The 9,182-nt window shown below is 40.6% G+C and overlaps 1 pseudogene; it reads left to right on the forward strand.

Annotated features, from left to right (window-relative positions):
* The first annotated feature begins 8,674 nt into the window (after positions 1–8,674).
* On the forward strand, positions 8,675–8,772 carry LOC127099375 (uncharacterized; annotated as a pseudogene).
* The last annotated feature ends 410 nt before the right edge of the window (positions 8,773–9,182 follow it).

Here is a 9,182-nt window from a genome sequence, read left to right on the forward strand (position 1 = left end):
AAAGTTTTCCCAAGTCACCGTATCCTTACTCAAAAGTCGTCTTTAAAACCCAAAAACTTTTAGAATAACACTATTTTCTTTTACAAAAAAATTTTGGTAGGACTAAAGGAATGGGGAGATTTGACTATACTAAAGATACACTATACTGGTGACTCGTCAGACTCATGCATTATCTAAAACACTTACACTAAAAGAAAAATGAAATAAAGTAAACAAAAAAGCAATAAAAATAAACAAACTATCTAAAAACAACAAAGAAAAGCGATAAAGAAAAGCGATAAAGTCTCCTCCCACCCTTAAATCGAACATTGTCCCCAATATTTCGAAATAAGATAAGGGGAGAGTCACCTGACATCCTACTGTTGACCACTGGTGCCTTCGCCATCCTGAGGTGGACGACGGGATCGGGTACGATGATGGTCTCTCTGATCCATCCTGGCCTGTAGGGCATCCTAAGCACTCCTCACCTCTCGAAGGTTACCCAAATGGAACCTTGAGTAGCTTCTATGAGTGCAGTATGTTGACGGTGGTATTGTTGCTGACGGGCTTGCGTATTTGTGATCGTAAGCAGGGAATGTACAACAGTCTCATAGGATCTATCTGTCCTCTACTGCGATTCTTGCATGAAGCTCATGTTATCCGCCAATTGTTGTTGAATGGTAGAGAGTAGGTCGTCACGCCTTTGCTCTCTAGACATGTGGTCACGCCATATCTCCTCTGTAATATAGAAGCCAGGAGCAGAACCTGCAAAAGAAGAAGATGGTGCGGTGTGTGGTGGTGAAGGATGATGGGGGGACACATGAGGTACGGGAGATCGCTCTCGCCGATCATATTCTTCATCAGTGTCGTGTCCCTCTGCACCAGGAACATTAGGAGGAAGTGGACCTAAAACAGGTGGAACATCTAAAACATAGATCCAATTCCTTTCATCACGTACATCAGTACGTCTAGTGCATGGCAAGACAACAGATGGGATAGCTACACCGTGAACCATAAGTACATAGCCTCCTTCTCTCCTCAATCGGCACAATTTCATATCTCTCAGAAATTTTAGGTTGATTGTGCGAGGAGGTAAGGGATCTAGGGTAGCTATCTCATTGTTCAGGTTAAGCGCCCGAGCAATAGACGTAATGAGTCATCCGAAAACAATTGGTCCTGCTTTGTTAAGAGTTAAAGCCATATACGCGAGCATAAACTGGATCGAATTAATTCTTCTATTTGTGAGGCTTCCTTGCAAAAATAGAAGCTCTCGAGCATTGACCTTGTTTGGATTCTCCCGACCAAAAACAGTACATGCCAACAGATATCTAAAAACTCTGATGGTTGGGTTATGGATGGTCGAGGAAAGAATTCCTTCAAAAGAATTTATTGAAGTGTTTGACAATCTCTACTAGAAGGAAAACACCTCAACCGACCAATCTGAATCCAAAGGGGTCTCATAAATAACACCGTCCCCATGAGGGATTCCTAACAGGCCTGCTAGTGCGTCGGTACTGAATTCATATTCAACAACAAACATTCTAAATTAGACAGTACCAACTGTGCTAGCAGTGTTAGGATTGACAATATAGATTAAAGAACTTAAAAATTCGATTGTCAATCTCTCAAAGGTAGGTTCTTTGTTTGAAAAGATACTATGCAAGCCTAAATTATCTAATAAATAAAAAATGCTATGGTAGATACCCAAAGTGTAAAGACAATTTTCATCAACATACCTTGCCGGGAGGATCTCCCAATTTTGCAACCGTTCGATAATCTTCCTTTGCCTATCTCCCGGTTTCCCTCCTCAAAGGATGAATCCATTGAACTCCATTATTTAGCTCTTGAAATGCGATGAAGAAGATGAAGATGGGTATGAAAAAAGGTATGATTTTTATGAGATTTGATGGATGAAAATGGAAGTTGGGAAAATGATTTGTATTGTGTGAAGATGAGAAATGTGGGAGCTTTTGTAGGGGTTCAAGGGCTTTTTCGGAAGGTGAAAAAATGGGTTTTGAAGGTTTGAAGGTGTGAAAATGGTGAAGAATGGGAGTCTGCCCCGAGATTATATAGACGCTGTGGGGGGACCACAACATCTATGGCGGGTGCCACAAGGCTAAATTCGGCTGGGCCAGATTTTGGTCATTTGGCTTGGGCTTCTCGTTCTCTCTTTGGTTGGGGGGTCTGGATAGCATTTGCATTGTATTTTCTTAGTGACATAAGGCTTGCGTAATTTTATAAAAATAAAATTTAAACATTAGACTAAAAAATAAATAAACAATTAATATAATTAAACTATAATAAGAATATAAATATAATAAACAAACATAAAACATATATGTATAAATGTAGAAATATCAATGTGCTAACATAGTTAAGAAAAATATCCCAAATGCAATGATATAAAATAAGTTATGTAAATGCGAAAAATATAAGCATAAATGAGACAAAATAAAATGAGATGGTAAGATCATATAGTAGGGGGTTCGTCTTCCTGAGTAGATCCACGGAGCATGACTATCTCCTGGAGAAGCTCGGCGATCTCCTGGTATAAACAGTCGGCCTCGGTAGCGTGTGTGAGATCAGATACTCCCATATGTAAGGTGAGGTCAGCCACCTCTTGTCTAAGCCCGACAATCTCTCTACGACACTCTGCGATCTGGGTGCGGATGTATGGGGTATGCAATGATAAATTGTTAGAGAATACAGTGATCCTGGGAGAAGGCGGTGTAGGGGTATACTCAGAAATAGGTGGGGATCTCGGCTCCTCGATAGTCTCTCCCTGACCCTCCAAGGCATAACTCCAGTTAGTTGGATCATGCACACTAGTCATCACAGGATCAGGCAGTGTAAAATAATGAATCGCCTCGCTATCGACCAGCAATCTGAACTGTCTTGGGTGGAAAGAGGATCTCCTCATCAACCCTCTGGTCAAGCAAAAGTCGATATCCATGGTAGTGTACCCACAGTAGGTCCGGAGATGTAACAACTTGCGAGATAGACCTAAAGCGATGGCAATCTGTGTGATGATCCCTCCTACATGAATGACTCCTTCGGTCAATCTGGAAACACCGCTGAGGCCACACAACAGAAAGTTCCCACATGCTACTAGGCGAGACTGGGATGCACAAAATAGTAGGAATATCTCCTCCCCACTTAGTAATGTCTCAGCATTCGGTCTTCCTAGGAAGGAGTGTGCCAGTATCATCTGGAAGTATCTAAAAGCAGGGTTATGTATAGCCTGGGACAACTGCGTAGAAGGATCCTGACTCCCTCCACCTGATATATTACTCCAGAACTTGTCCACCTCCTTACCCAGAAAATATCCCATCGGTGTCTCAGGGATAATGTCAGGGGTGGTCTGGAAACCCAATAGGTCACCGAACTCTTTTTGGCTGAAAGAGTACTCAACTCCAAGGAGCCTGAAAGCAGCATACCCATCCGGTTCAGAGTAAGGGTCATAATCAAATGAACTGAGGAACTCCAATGTCAAGTTCCTATAGGTGTTACTCAGGTCATCATCGAACTTGTCCCAATGGAGCTGGTGGCTCAGAAATCGGATACTCGGCTCGATACCTAGGGCTTCCATGCAGTGCTGATCTGGATAGCGTGTGGGCGCCATAGGGTGCTGGTAAAGAGCTATGTAGAGATCTCTCTGAGCATCATCTCTATAGGCTACATGCATATCGTCGAAGTCCTGGATCCTGTAAAAGTTAGGAAAAGGGATCCTGAAAATACAAACCATTCAAATATTTAGTCCTCGTAAAAATATGATAAAAAATCAAATAAAAGAAAATAAATAAATGCAAAAAAGTAAAATAAAATAAAAAACCATGGTTTGCCTCCCAAGCAGCGCTTGTTTAACGTCATTAGCTTGACGATCAGAATTTATACACCTGTAGTAGTAGGAATCGATGGATCAATCAAAGTGTGGCTTGAGTAGTCTATTGGAATGTCTCCTCCTTCGTAGAGCTTTAGTCTTTGTCCATTTACAATGAATGGACTACAGGTTTCGTTCTTGATTTCTACGGCTCCGGATCTCAGAATCTTGGGTACTTCGAAAGGGCCAGTCCATCTTGAGCGCAGCTTCCCTGGGAAGAGTCGTAACCTAGAGTTGAAGAGGAGAATAGGGTCGCCTATATTGAAGTCTTTCTTTACTATTCTTTTGTCGTGCCAGGCTTTTGTTCTCTCTTTGTATATTTTTACCTTTTTGTAGGCAGATTGCCTAAGTTCTTCTAGTTTGTGAATGTCAAGGATACGCTTTTCACCAGCGGTTATGTAGTCTAAATTCAAAGTTTTAATGGCCCAATAGGCCATATGCTCTACTTCGAAAGGTAAGTGACAGGATTTTCCATAGACTAGTTAGTAGGGAGTTGTTCCTATAGGGGTTTTGAAAGCGGTTCGGTAGGCCCATAATGCTTCTTGAAGCTTTTGAGACTAGTCTCTCCTAGAGATAGAAACAGTTTTTTCTAGGATTTGTTTTATCTCCCTATTGGATACTTCTACTTGGCCACTAGTCTGTGGGTGGTATGGTGTTGATACTCTATGCCTAACTCCATATTTTCTTAAAAGTTTATCAAATATCCTCGATATGAAGTGTGATCCTCCATCACTTATGACTAAACGTGGTGTTCCAAATCTAGGGAAAATATAGTTTTTAAATAGCTTGATCACTACCCTAGTATCGTTTGGGGGTGCAGTTATAGCTTCATTCCATTTAGACATGTAGTCTACAGCTACTAAGATATACCTATTTTTTAAGGATGGTGGGAAAGGTCCCATGAAATCTATACCCCAAACGTCGAAGAGTTCTACTTCCTGAATGTTTCTTAGAGGCATTTTGTCACGCCTTGAAATGTTTCCAATGCGTTGGCATCTATCACATTTGACAATGCAAGCATGGACATCATGCCACATGGTAGGCCAGAATAGGCCAGCTTGAAGAATTTTGGCTTATGTCTTAGAAGTGCTCGCATGTCCACCATAGGGTGCAGAGTGACAATGCTCAATTATACTCTTTACCTCCTCTTCTGGAACGCAACGACGAAAAATGCCATCTTTACCCATTTTGAAAAGGACCGGTTCGTCCCAATAGAAGTTTCTCACATCGTGGAAGAACTTCTTCTTGCTGTGGTAGTCAAGATCAGGGGGTACGATATCAGCAGATAGGTAATTAACAAAGTCTGCATACGATGGTACGTTACTTATTGCTAAGGATTTTTGGAAGTTCTCATGAGGGCCTAGGTTATCGTCTTCAATGGTTTCTAGTCTAACTATCAGTCTATCATAGGCGAAATCATCATTTATGGGTACTAAGTCTGGTTTTAGATGTTCTAGCCTAGAAAGGTGATCAGCTACTACATTTTCAGTGCCTTTTTTTTATCTCTTATATCTAAATCAAATTCTTGTAGTAACAGAATCCATCGGAGTAACTTGGGCTTGGCATCTTTTTTACTTAATAGGTAACGAATGGCAGCATGATCGATGTAAACTATAATTTTTGCTCCTACAAGATAAGATCTAAATTTGTCTATAGCGAAGACTACATCGAGTAATTCCTTTTCAGTTGTTGTGTAGTTAAGTTGGGCAACGTCTAGGGTTCTACTTGCATAATAAATTGCATGTAACTTTTTATCTTTCCTTTGTCCTAAAACGGCTCCAACCGCATAATCACTAGCATCGCACATTATCTCAAAAGGTTCTGACCAATCAGGAGGTTTCATAATAGGTGTTGATACTAATGCTTGCTTTAAAATATTAAATGCGTCATTACATTTTTCATTGAAATTGAATTCGGCATATTTCATTAAAAGGCCAGTTAAAGGTTTAGTTATTTTGGAGAAGTCCTTGATAAAACGCCGGTAGAATCCAGCATGTCCAAGGAAACTTCGGACTTCTCTGATAGTTTTGGGTGGTTTTAGGTTTTCTATAACTTCTATCTTAGCTCTATCTACCTCTATACTTTTTCGGAAACTATATGTCCTAAAACAATTCCTTCGATTACCATGAAATGACACTTTTCCCAATTTAGCACGAGGTTCACCTCCACGCATCTCTCCAGGATTTTCTCAAGGATATCAAGACAATTGTGGAAATCAAATCCGCAAACCGAAAAATCATCCATAAACACTTCCATGATACCATCTAGGTAATCTGCAAAGATTGACATCATGCAGCGTTGGAAAGTGGTTGGGGCATTACAGAGGCCGAATGACATTCGTCTGTAGGCAAAAGTTCCATAAGGGCATGTGAAGGTAGTTTTTTCTTGATCTTCAGGGTGGATAGGTATTTGGAAGAATCCAGAGTATCCATCTAGATAGCATAAGTAAGAGTGTCTGGCTAGACGCTCTAACATCTGGTCTATAAATGGTAAAGGGAAATGATCCTTCCTGGTTGCTTTAACTTTCTATAATCTATACATATCTGCCATGCTCCTTCTATCCATTTTGCTACATGTTCGCCTTTATCGTTTTGTACGACTGTGATGCCTCCCTTTTTAGGTACTACATGCACAGGGCTCACCCACTTACTATCCGAGATCTGGTAGATTATACCTGCCTCAAGTAACTTAATAACTTCTTTTTTAACAACATCACTCATTATAGGGTTTATTCTTCTCTGATGTTCTCTGGAGGGTTTTGAATCTTCTTCGAGCGAAATCCGATGCATGCATACAGATGGGCTTATACCTTTCAGGTCAGAGATATTATATCCTAAGGCTGAGGGATATCTTCGTAAAACTTCTAAAAGTTGGTCTGTTTCCTCTTGGCTCAAGGTAGCACTGACTATAACTGGACGGTTCATCTCTTCATCGAGGAACTCATATCTCAGATTCTTAGGCAGTTCCTTAAGTTCTAAGGTTGGTTTCTTAGGGCACGACATAGGATCTGGGGTAAGGGATAAACATTCGTAAAGGTTATCATCGATATAGGGTTTCCTAAAGTCATCATCTTCCAGTATGAGAGTTGATGGCAACTTAATTGTTTTTATGATTTCTTATTGTTCTAATTCCCTAACGCATTCATCAATGATATCTAAGGCATAACATGTGTCTCCCATCACAGGTGCCATAAGAAATTTCGAAAGTATAAATTCTATTTTCTCGTCACCTACCTCAAAGGTCAACTTTCCTCTCTTGACATCTATTATGGCTCCTGCAGTTGATAAGAATGGTCTACTGAGAAGGATTGGTATATCATTGTCTTCTTTGATGTCCATGACAACAAAATCAGTAGGGATAAACAATTCACCTATCCTAACAGGGACATCTTCTAAAATGCCTATCGGATACTTAACAGATCTATCGGCTAACTGAAGTGACATCTTAGTGGGCTGTAATTCTCCTAAGTTTAACCTCTCACAAACTGCTAAAGGCATTAAGCTCACACTAGCTCCTAAGTCTAGAAAAGCTTTTTCGATGACATGACTATCCAAAAGACAAGGAATTGAGAAATTTCTAGGATCTTTATCCTTTTTGGCTAACTTATTCTCGAAAATGGAATTGCATTCCAAGGGCTTCGGATCGTCAAGTCTACGTTTCTTGGTAAGGATGTCTGTGAGAAACTTTGCATAAGAAGGTATTTGGGTGATGGCTTCTGTGAAAGGGATTTCTACGTGAAGTTTTTCTATAACCTTAATAAATTTCTGATACCGGTTATTGATCTGGGTTTGTTTGAGTCTTTGCGGATATGGTATAGGCGGTTTATATGGTGGGGGTGGTATATAAGCTTTATCTTTAGGTTCTTCTCCTTTTTCTTGACCTTCCTGTTTTTCAGATTCCTCTGGTTCCTTTACTTTGTCCGGGGGTTTGGTATATTCCTTAGAAGTTTCGGGTTCACTCAAACTTGGGTTTGGTGGCTCATCATAAGCGTTCCCACTTCGTAGGGTAATAGCATTGGCTTATCCTCTCGGATTTTGCTGAGGTTGTCCAGGGAACTGTCCTCTAGGTGTGGTCTGAGGGGCTTGGTTTAAAGCTACCTGAGAGATCTGGGTTTCAAGCATCTTGGTGTGAGTAACTATTTAGTCAACCTTGGTTCCTAACTGGGTCATCAGTTCGTTAACGTGAATGTTTTGGTTCATGAACTCTTTGTTTTGTTGGGTTTGAGCAGTGATAAGATTTTCCATAATTTTCTCAAGGCTCGGTTTTGCTGGTATAGGTTGCATAGGTTAATTTGGTCTTGGGGCTTGATAACCAGTTTGTCTCGGAGGTGCATTATTTTGGATAGGGTTATTGTTTTTATAGGAGAAGTTCGGGTGATTCCTCCATCCAGGGTTATAGGTATTCGAATATGGGTTCCTTTGGGTGTAGTTCACTTGCTCAGAGTGGGTTTCGTTTAATAGACTACATTCTGCAGATTGGTGTTCTTTGGTTCCACATATCTCACAATCCGACGAAACTACTGCTGCGGTATTCGGGTTTATGCACATATGCTCGACCTTGAGGGCTAATGCGTCCATTTTAGCTTGCATCATGTATATAGAGCTTAGTTCATGCACTCCTCCTTGGGCTTCCTTCTTCTCAACTGTCGCTCGTTCGACTCGCCATGATTGATGGTTTTGAGCCATATCTTCAATGAGGGCACTAGCTTCAGGATAAGGTTTGTTCATCAGCGCACCGCTTGCGGCTGCGTCGATGGTCATCTTAGTGTTATAATGAAGTCCATTATAGAAGGTCTGAATGATTAACCAATTTTCTAAACCATGATGTGGGCATGCTCTTAACAGCTCTTTATATCTCTCCCAAGCTTCGAACAGTGATTCTCCTTGGTTCTGGGTAAATCTAGTATATGGTTTCGAAGAACGGCGATCTTACTTGGGGGAAAGTATCTAGCAAGGAATACTCTTCTAAGGTTATCCCTAGTCGTAATGGAATTGGGTGGAAGGGAATCTAACCATGATAGGGCTTTTATCTCTGAGGGAAAAAGGGAATAATCTTAAACGTATTGCCTCAGGAGAAACTCCATTGGTTTTAAAAGTGTATGCTAATTGAAGAAAGATTTTTAAATGTTGGTTTGGGTTCTCAGTAGCGAGACCTGCGAATTGTCTTTGTTGCACTAGTTGCAACAGGGAAGGTTTAAGTTCAAAATTATTAGCTGGAATGGTTGGGTTTACTATACTAGAACTAGGTTCTTCATTGGATGGTTGGGCAAAGTCCTTAAGAGGTCTTTGGTTTTGATCTTTGACCATAGCTCTCCTAATTCTAT

This window comes from Lathyrus oleraceus, chromosome 6, assembly GCF_024323335.1.
Source record: "Lathyrus oleraceus cultivar Zhongwan6 chromosome 6, CAAS_Psat_ZW6_1.0, whole genome shotgun sequence".
Lineage (NCBI taxonomy): Eukaryota > Viridiplantae > Streptophyta > Magnoliopsida > Fabales > Fabaceae > Lathyrus > Lathyrus oleraceus.